Consider the following 11,251-nt stretch of genomic DNA (forward strand, 5'->3'; position numbering starts at 1 on the left):
GGGAAGTTCAAAAGGGAGGGGATATATGTATACCTATGGCTGTTTCATGTTGAGGTTTGACAGAAAACAACAAAATTCTGTAAAGCAATTATCCTTCAATAAAAAAATTAATTAAAAAACAAAGTAACTAAACTTAGCCCTCGCCAACATCCAAAAACAGCATCTTAGTGTTTAAATAACAACTTATTCTTGTTGGAGCAAAACCCTTTTTCAAAACCCTTTTTATTTTATACTGGAGTGTACCCGATTAACAGCGTTGTGATAGTTTCAGGTGGGCAGCAGAGGGATTCAGCCACACATATACGTGTATCCATTCTCCCGCAGAACTCCCCTCCCAAAATAAAGCTTTACAATCTTATTCATCATTTACCAAGCATCAAGAAGCATCTGGGAAATATACAAAATCATTTATTATTTTGAAACCTTTTTTTTCCTACTTAGCTTATTCTAAAGAAACAATGGAGAATGTGAGTGCCTAATTGCCCTGGTTTTGGACCAACAACTCAGCTAGACAACATGGTCCTACAGAGCTTAAGTTTGAAGTGAGAGGAGAGATATTATTAGTCAGGAGCCTCTTCCTTCCAATCACATTTTTCTATTACTCCCAGTATTCAGTCTAGACCTGGTCTGAATTCTATATTACATCTGAGAAGAATTAAAGGTGTCTGAATTCTAATCATTCATTAGAATGAACTCCGCATCTAGTATTAATCTTGTCTGACCCTGAGTTCAGTTCAGTTCAGTTCAGTTCAGTCGCTCAGTCATGTCCGACTTGTTGCGACCCCATGAACTGCAGCACGCCAGGCCTCCCTGTCCATCACCAACTCCCAGAGTTCACTCAAACTCACATATATCGAGTCAGTGATGCCATCCAGCCATTTCATCCTCTGTCGTCCCCTTCTCCTCCTGCCCCCCATCCCTCCCAGCATCAGGGTCTTTTCCAGTGAGTCAACTCTTCACAAGAGGTGGCCAAAGTACTGGAGTTTCAGCTTTAGCATCATTCCTTCCAAAGAACACCCAGGACTGATCTCCTTTAGAATGGACTGGTTGGATCTCCTTGCAGTCCAAGGGACTCTCAAGAGTCTTCTCCAACACCACAGTTCAAAAGCATCAATTCTTCAGTGCTCAGCTTTCTTCATAGTCTAACTCTCACATCCATACTTGACCACTGGAAAAAGGAACAAACTAAAGGCCATTTAACTAAGGGAGGGTCTACAAAACCCAGGCCAGAGCTTTCCTTTCCAGTCATAGATCTCCTACATTAGGACTGCAAGACAAATAAAAGCATGAGAAACATCCAATGTCAACCAGATGTCATTTTAATATTTCTGAGCAGCTAAAAATAGGAAAAATGAAGATTCTAAGCTTTCATGCAATTTAAATCTAAGTTTATTCAGAAAAGATACTTTATACCTTAGAATCTCATTAAGTTCAAAAGTGAGTTAGAAGGGAAAGATATGTACTTATCATAGAAGATAAAGAAATGTAAAATCTATCAAGTGATCATGCTGATGAAAGAAAACTTGTAGATTTCTCTGAACACACCAAAGAATTAAGCAACCTGTAAAACTCAAATCCATGGACATGAGCTATATAAGCATGCTGCTTGAGTCACTGAGTTATTGATTTAGCAACTACCAACAGGGCTTCCCTTGTGGCTCAGATGGTAAAGAATCTGTCTGCAGTGCAAGAGCCTCAGATTCAATCCCTAGGTAAGGACGATCCCCTGAAGAAGGGAATGACTACCCACCCCAGTATTCTTGCCTGGAAAATTCCATGGACAGAGGAGTTTGGTGGGCTACAGTCCATCAGGTCGCAAAGAATGGGCATGACTGACCAACTAACACTTTCACCTTCAAAGTCACTCAGTGGCTCCCATAAGTGAGTAGACACAAATGTCTGGTCAAAGTAACCTCAGTTAACTGTGATGGTAACGACTGATTTAATGAGTTCACATTTTTCAACCCCAAGAAAATTTAAAATTAGGTATGAAAATGTTTTGTTGTTGTTTGTTGTTTAGCTGCTAAGTCCATTCTGATTCTTTGCAACCCCATAGACTACAGCACACCAGATTCCCTGTCCTTCACTATCTCCTGGAGCTTGCTTAAACTCATATCTATTGAATCAGTGATGTCATCCAACCATCTCATCCTTTGTTACCTGCTTATCCTCCTGCCTTCAATCTTTCCCAGCATTAGGGTCTTTTCCAATGAGTTGGCTCTTCACATCAGGTAGCCAAAGTATTGGAGCTTCAGCTTCAGCATCAGTCCTTCCAATGAATATTCAGGGTTGATCTCCTTTAGGAGTAACTGGTTTGATCTCCTTTCTGTCCAAGGGACTCACAAAAGTCTTCTCCATAAACACAATTCAAATGTTTAAGAAAATCAAAATTATGATGTTAAATCCTTGTATTAGAAAAGAGTCTGTCCATATTTGTATTTTCTGTACTTGCAATATTTAGAAGAATTAGAATTATTAGAGTGACAGCCTTGTGTTTCCAATTTGAAATATATAATTGGATGATTGATTTAGACTAATTTTTTAAGTTGCTATATAACTAACTTTATAAAAAGCACTGAACATGTATGTTGATCATATTTCTAAATTTAACTTTTTAGAATTACAAAAACCTGGTCGGTATTTGGGAAGATTTATTAGGTCAAAGGAACATATATAAAGTTATAAAGTATGTTAAATATATAGAGGTAGTTTATAATATCTAGATGTGCTTAACTAAATTAGGACAAATATTAACCAAAGGCTCTTTACATGTGATTAACATCTTCCAAGCTTATAAACCAAATGGATAAGATATGCAAGCTAAACTTAAAAGTCTAAGAAAGAACTGCTACTGCTAAGTCGCTTCAGTCGTATCCGACTCTGTGCGACTCCATAGACAGCAGCCCACCAGGCTCCCTCGTCCCTGGGATTCTCCAGGCAAGAACACTGGAGTGGGTCGCCATTTGCTTGTCCAATGCATGAAAGTAAAAAGTGAAAGTGAAGTCGCTCAGTTGTGTCCGACTCTGTGCGACCGCATGGACTGCAGCCTACCAGGCTCCACCGTCCATGGGATTTTCCAGGCAAGAGTAGTGGAGTGGGCTGCCATTGCCTTCTCCGCTAACAAAGAACTAAGTTTTGTTAATTTTTTGGAGTAGGAAATGGCAACCCACTCCAGTATTCTTGCCTGGGAAATTCCATGAACAGAGGAGCCTGGCAGGCTCTGGTCCAGAGGATGCAAAGAGTAAGACACAAACAGCGCATACATACATTATGAATTTCTAAGTCAAGCTTAAACTTCTGAATAATAGGCTCTGCAAACAAAACTCACACTGAATAATACCAAGTTTCATAGAAAGAATTTTGGGCTCCCGAACTCTAAAGTGTGGACATTAAGAAACTTTCGTCCTGATTACTATTTGTTTGAATCAGAGTTTAAGAATGAATCTTTCATAGCACAGAATGGGCAGGGCGATTCTCACATCTGATACAAATGCTCTATTTTCATGGCATTTCAACCTAATATTCAAAAACAGGAGAGATGGAGCAAAACGGAAATCGCACAGATCGTGGTGACTTCTGGGAACTCTAAGTAGCCCCGTACAGCAGACCATAGAGTACAAAGGAGGACGACCTTAACTCTATAATATATTTAAACACAGAGGTCAGAAATACAGGAACAAAAGATGATTTTAGAGTTATAAGAACTCAAGTTGTTGTTGTTGTTTTTTCTGTTGTTTAGTTGCTAAGTCGTGTCTGACTCTCTTGTGACCCCAGGGACTATAGCCTGCCAGTCCATAGGATTTCCCAGGCAAGAATATTTGAGTGTGTTGCCATTCCCTTCTTCAGGGGATCTTCCTGACCCAGGGACAGAACACAAGTCTTCTGTGTTGGCAAGCAGATTCCTTACCACTGAGCCACCAGGGAAGTCCCAAGAGAGATAATCTATTTCATTTTACCAATAACAGAACTCCCTATCTCCAGTCTCATAGCTAGTTATGCAGAGCCTGAATTAGAATCTATGGCTATAGATATATTGCTAAATATTTCCAACTACTATAACGACACAGCTTTCGCATAAAACACTTGACAATTCTTGATGGAAATACAAAAGCAATTACAATGTCATAATTAACAACTAAAAAAAAAAAAAACCAGAGAACAGCAAATGGTGCTTGATAAGATGTTGACAATAACTGATGTTCTCAGAGAAGATTGGAAAAGATCCTTTCAGATCTGCTCAACAGCAGTAAGAGAGTAACCGGGAATGCAAAGAATATTTTTAATCTGAAATAATGCACATACAGATAGTAAGTATCTCCTCTCATGTGAAAGGAAGTAGCAAAGAAAGTAGGAAAAGTATTCATACCCTTGCCTAATCCAGGACATATGGCTCAGCTATGTTTCCAAACATTTGTCATTCCGTTTCAACCTTCACAATTTTTACCTTATCCTCATAACTCTTGTGTCTTATTATTTACTTAACATTTTTCCTTAAGTTGAATTTAGCTTTTTTCTAAGTGGTAAGATGCTTGGAATCACAAGGTTGATGTTTGAGTTATATGTTTACTAGTACATATTAAAATATATTTCTACTGATGTATTATTTTTTTCCATGCCTCCACTTAAATCACCACACACACCTCTAGTGATATATATAAAAGTACTACATACAGGAAAACGCCAGAAAGTACAGAAATGCTGTCTTTGATCAGGAATTGCCAAATGCACAGAAGTTTCCTCTAGTCTCCAGCAAGAAAAACAAGTCTGCATTTGGCCCTCCTCTAAAAGAACCATTTACACTAAAAGTGTAGTTCAGCAAACACAAGCACTTACTTCAAGTCCAATACTGTGCCCCAGTGGTACCCAAGATTCATTCTTGCTCTCCAGGAAGCTAGAGTGCCATGCCAAATGAATAGATTCTCTGGGGTGCAAAGTACCCACCGTATCTTAATAAATATTCCTATTATGACCAAACCTCAGCATCCATTTACTCCAGAGACGCATTAGAGTACCATTAAGGACAAAGCCGATCCCTGACAAAGCAGAATGCGAAGTATAGAATTAAACTGTACCAAAAACGAGTCAAGTGGGAGCAATCCGTATGATATATTATGTTCTGAAACAGATACTGAAATAATGTGTAGAATGGAAGCATAATTATACAAATATATGTATATTTATGCATAAAATAAAGATTAGAAGGAAGTGCACCAAAATATCAGAATATTAACAGTAATTATCTCTGCTTGTTGGAATTACATGTGTTTTATTTTCTCCCTTAAATTTTTTGTGTTGTACAAATTTTCTTCAGTGAGCTTCTTTTGCATATCAGAAAGAAAATCATTTTACTTTAATCTTTGTTTCTTATTTACTTGGGACTTTTTATTAGAGAGGTTTTGTTGTGTTTGTTTTTCCTTTTTTTATAAAGAAGAGAAAAGGGAGCTCACTATCAGAAAAACAAACAATTCACTCAAAAAAATGGGCAGAAGACCTAAACAGACATTTTTCCAGATATAGGACATGTCCAAATACAAGACATACAGATGGCCAATAAACATGAAAAGATGATCAACATCACTCCTTATTAGAGAAATGCAAATCACTACAATGAGGTATCACCTCATACAAATCAGAATGGCCATCATCAAAAAGTCTACAACCAATACATGCTGGAGAGGATGTGGAGGAAAGGGAACCTCCTGCACAGTTGGTTGGAATGTAAATTGATACAGTCACTATGGGGAACAGTAGGTGTTGTAGCCACGGTTTCGGGAAACAAACTCACTCAGAAGGACAATGCAGATAGTGGAGTGCAGTTTATTACACCGGCGGGCCCAAGGCAGAGTCTCCTCTTAGCCAAGGACCCCGACCAGCATTTGTGAAAATCTTTTATACCCCATGTGTACGTGCCGAACCCACCACCCCAAATTCCTTGAGACTTACATAAACCAAGGAAAATACAATCCCAATAACCCCATCATTCACGTGCTATGTGCTCAAACAGTCAAACAATTAGCCAATAATCCTAAACCCAAGGTTACACTCTGATAGGTACAGAAAAATTTATGGCCTGTCTGGAGGAAGGGGTGGTTAGTGTATGTTTTCTCTTAGGCGATGAGTAACCTAGATACAATCTTCAAAGTTCCCCTGTCTGGAGGGGGTCTTATCCTTCTGATGTTGTTTTCATAGGCACTAAACACAGAGTTCAGAGTCCATTGGAAAGGTGGCCAAGCATGATCAGCATGAACAGGCCTAAGATGGAGTCCAGGCCCTATGAATTCCTTTTTCATAGGGAGATTTCTTTAAAAACTAGAAATAAAACTTCCATACGACCCAGCAACCCCACTACTAGACATATACCCTGAGAAAAACACAATTAAAAAAGACACATGTACCCCAATGTTCTTTGAAACATTTACAGTAGCCAGGACGTGGAAGCAATTTAGATGTCCATCAACAGATGAATAGATAAAGAAGATGTGGTATATACATACAATAAAATATTACTCAGTCATAAAAAAGAATGAATTTGAGTCAGTTGCAGTGAGGTCAATGAACCTAGAGCCTGTTTTACAGAGTGAATTAAGTCAGAAAGAGAAAAACAGATCTTGTACATTAGTGCATATATATGGGACCTAGAAAAACAGCACTAATGAACCTATCTGAACGGAAAGAACGGAGATGCAGATGTAGGAATGAACTTTTGGACACAGCAGGGCCAGGAGATTGTAGGACAAATTGAGAAAGTAGGTAGCATTGACACACATACAATATCATGTGTAAAATAGCTAGCTAATGGGAAGCTGCTATACAACACAGGGAGCCCAGCCTGGCGCTCTGTGACAACCTGGAGGGGGAAGGGTGGGACTGGAAAGGGGAGGGAGGCTCACAAGGGAAAGGATATATATATATATATATATATATATATATATATATATATTATTATTATAACTGATTAGCATTTTTGTATGGCTAAAAATTGTAAAGCAATTATTTTCCAATACAAAAAAAAAATATGAAGGAAATTCAAAAAAAAAAGAAAGAAAAAGGAATGAATCTTTTAAAAAGTTTAACCACTGTTCTCTATAATGGCCTCACCATTTCCTGCTTCCTATCTTTGCCATTTCCTCTGACCCAAAGGCATTTTTTTACTTCCATATGTAAATATATCTATAGGTTTTTCCATGAAGTTTGAAGTTAGAAGCAATTTCCCCTTGTGAAATTTCACAGTACCTTATTTGTAACTTATTTATGAAAATCACTTTCCAACATTTTGAACATGAAAAATAAAATCAAAGTTTTAGAGTCCAAAGTTATCCTGAAGAACACTTCATTCAATTTACTTTGCAAATGGGGAAACTGAGGCTCAATTAAATTATGTGATATACTCCAATCTGCACAGAGTAGATGTAGCATCAAGATCCTAAGTTCATCTAGGATTCATCTAGGTTCACCTAGATGGGCCTTAGGAAGCATCACTTCTAACAAAGGAGGTGATGAAATTCCAGTTGAGCTTCAAATCCTAAAAGATGATGCTGTGAAAGTGCTGCACTCAATATACCAGCATTTTTGGAAAACTCAGCAGTGGCCACAGAACTGCAAAGGTCAGTTTTCATTCCAATTCCAAAGAAAGGCAATGTCAAAGAGTGTTCAAACTACTGCACAATTGCACTCATTTCACATGCTAGCAAAGTAATGCTCAAAATTCTCCAAGCCAGGCATCGACAGTATGTGAACCATGAACTTCCAGATGTTCAACCTGGATTTAGAAAAAGCAAAGGAACCAGAGATCAAATTGCCAACATCCGTTGGATCATTGAAAAAGCGAGAGAGTTCTGGAAAAACATCTATTTCTGCTTTATTGACTATGCCAAAGCCTTTGACTGTGTGGATCACAACAAACTATGGAAAATTCTGAAAGAGATGGAAATACCAGACCACCTTACCTGCCTCCCACGAAATCTATATGCATGTCAAGAAGCAACAGTTAGAACTGGACTTGGAACAACAGACTGGTACCAAATTGGGAAAGGAGTATGTCAAGGCTGTATTTTGTCATCCTGCTTATTTAACTTATATGCAGAGTACATCATGCAAAATGTATGATGAAGCACAAGCTGGAATCAAGATTGTGGGGAGAAATATCAATAACCTCAGATACACCAAAGAATTGATGCTTTTGAACTGTGGTGTTGGAGAAGACTCTTGAGAATCCCTTGGACTGCAAGGAGATCCAACCAGTTCATCCTAAAGGAAAACAGTCCTGAATATTCATTGGAAGGACTAATGCTGAAGCTCCAATACTTTGGCCACCTGATGCAAAGAACTGACTCATTGGAAAACACCCTGATGCTGGGAAAGATTGAAGGAAGGAGGAAAAGGGGATGACAGAGGATGAGATGGTTGGGTGGCATCACCAACTCAATGGACAGGAGTTTAAGCAAGCTCTAGGAGTTGGTGATGGACAGGGAAGCCTGGCATGCTCCAGTCCATGGGGTCACAAAGAGTCAGACATGACTGAGTGACTGAACTGAACTGAACTGAGGTTCTTCTAGGCTCCATCTAGGATCCTAGGTTCTTATTCTTCCTATTTACAGAATTGTGCCTATTTGGAACTAGTGGTTATTTTTCTTAAGTTGAATGGCAAATTTTGTCAACTAAGAGTTTTAAGTTACTTTTCCCTGATGAGTTAACCAAATGTTTACTGACTGTGCTTGGTACAGCATGAGCAGCCATGAATTGACTGAGTTCTCTTCCTCTTTCTTTTTGCTCCAGCATAGCCTCCATTCTGGCCACAAAAAGAAGAAAAAAGTAGTCCATAAAGCTAGTGACTTAAATTTGAGTACCAAATAGATGTGTACTCCGTCTTGAGCCAAAAAAAAAAGAAAGAAAGAAAAGAGGACATTCTAATGTCTGATATTTTCAGCATTGTCTTTTTCTAGAGTTTCCTTGTGTAAAAGACTTAAATCTCATCTCTAACCCCCCTTTCCCAATCATTTCACTTAAATGTTGTATAATGGAAATATCTCATATTATTGACAACTGAACAATGCTGATTTCCAAATCTAGCAAACAATTCACTGAAGTATTTTGTAGGAAAAGGGTTTTACATTAGGGATCCACTAAAGAGATTCTTCAACTTTCATGCAACCTATACTTCCCTACATTATACTCTGACCTCTTTAAAATACCTTTCCCCATAGAATCCAGGTTTCTAACAAATATTCCAGTGAACATTTCATATTAGTTAATGCCAATGTAGCTTTTCAAACAATGGTTTTATTTATTTATAATTGAGTATTATTAATGTAATTGAGGGAAGAAACAGCAAGCTCAAGGCTTCCTGAAAACAACACATCTTTAGCTTAGGTCAGATACTCATTGGGCTTAGAAAGACCCATATATTTATAACTGTGAAGGAAAAGATGGAAATTAAAGAATATGTTCAAAAGTCTGAAAATATATTATCAAATGTTTTCTTAAAGGCAACATTTTATAACGTCATTTCAACTATCTGGGAAAGGAAACTTCTTTATGTAAGCCTATCTCAGATGCCACTCAGGCTCCAGTAAATCATCTATTAATTCACTTTGACTTTTTGTTCCTGGATAAAGGAACGTACTTGTGCATCAGCTCCCTGGGCTTTCTTCCCTTTATAAAATATTAGTTCTTCCCCCTTTTGTTCAGAAGCCAAATGATTAGCTTCAGGCTCAGGACTGATTTCCCATTGTTCCCTTCCCTTTAACCTCTTGTCATTGTGCCAACACGCCGGACCCCAGAGGGATTTGTCACAGTTCTCCAATTCTCTTTCTCTCTTGGCAGCAATTTTTTTTTTTTATTTTTCTTTTCCTTTGCTTTTATAAAAAGAAAAATTCTCACGTTAACACTTCCCTTTGAATTGTCCTTTGGTTATGAGAGACAGAAAAGGCCTTAACTTCTTGGAACTCGTACAATATTGACAGGGAAACCTTGTGCTCATTTCTCTGGGCTACAGCCCTGACACTTAAAAATGGTACTGCCTTTCAATCTATATTTGAATCTGTTCATCATAATGACAAACTTTGGTTTGATTCTATCAAAAGTTACTTTTTTAATCACTTACCAATGTAAAAATAATCAACAATTACTTTAAAAAAAATTATCTGGAAAAGAAAGTAAAATGAAATTTTGATCTCAAAGAAATGGTATGACTTTCAGGTACCAAAGAACATTCCATGATAATACAAACACAGCTGCTGAAATCATTCTGAATGGGGAAATTTGTTGTCTTCAGTGGTAGTAGTAGCAACAATGAAATAACCTAAGCTACCATTTGTTGAAAAGTCTCCCTGATCCAGGCAGTATACATCTGGAGAATGTATTTAATCTTCACGACACTCGGTGAAGTATAAAGTTTATATCCTCCTCTGTTATACATTAGGACACAGGCTCAGGTTGCTTAAGCCCAGTGTTACGAAGCAGAGACAAAGTGAAACCTCACCAGTGCAAGAAGTAAGGCCTGGATCCTGTATCGGATTCTGTTCTACTATCTTTGTGATTTTACCAAAAACAAGAGACTGAATGAAAAGATCTCATTTAGTTGAAATGACACCATCTCTTCTGGTGCAATTTTTGAGCATATATTTTTGTAAGACAACATAGTAAGTGAAAATATTTATCCCTAACACCCATTTTTCTGAATTTTGAATAAAATCATACAGAGAACCTATTCCAGAGGATAAAAAACAAAATTCAAAGGTTTCATAAGAGTCATCTGATAAAGAATTATCAACACTATTGAGAATTTTATCTTCATATTTGAAAATATTAGATTATATCTTTTTTACTATAATCCAATCTGTTTAAAATAATTTTTGTTTCATAAAACTCATTCATATATATCACTTGAAAGTTTTAAAATATTTATGCAAAGAAAATTATCAAGAGTATACTCAACTTACTGTGAAGTGAAGTGAAAGTCACTCAGTCATGTCTGACTCTTTGTCACACCATGGACTGTACAGTCCATGGAATTCTCCAGGCCAGAACACTGCAGTGGGTAGCCTTTCCCGCCTCCAGGGGATCTTCATGACTCAGGTCTCCCGCATTGCAGGCAGATTCTTTACCAACTGAGCTATGAGGGAACAGTAGAAATTTGAAAAGAGACCACAAGTTTTCTGGAATTCTAATTTTTATTTTCTTTATTTGTATTGGCAGTAAGATGCAATGGATATAAGAGAATCATTTTAGAAGCATCCCAATGACTATAGGA

The sequence above is a fragment of the Bos indicus genome, chromosome 2 (genome assembly GCF_029378745.1).
Source record: "Bos indicus isolate NIAB-ARS_2022 breed Sahiwal x Tharparkar chromosome 2, NIAB-ARS_B.indTharparkar_mat_pri_1.0, whole genome shotgun sequence".
NCBI lineage: Eukaryota > Metazoa > Chordata > Mammalia > Artiodactyla > Bovidae > Bos > Bos indicus.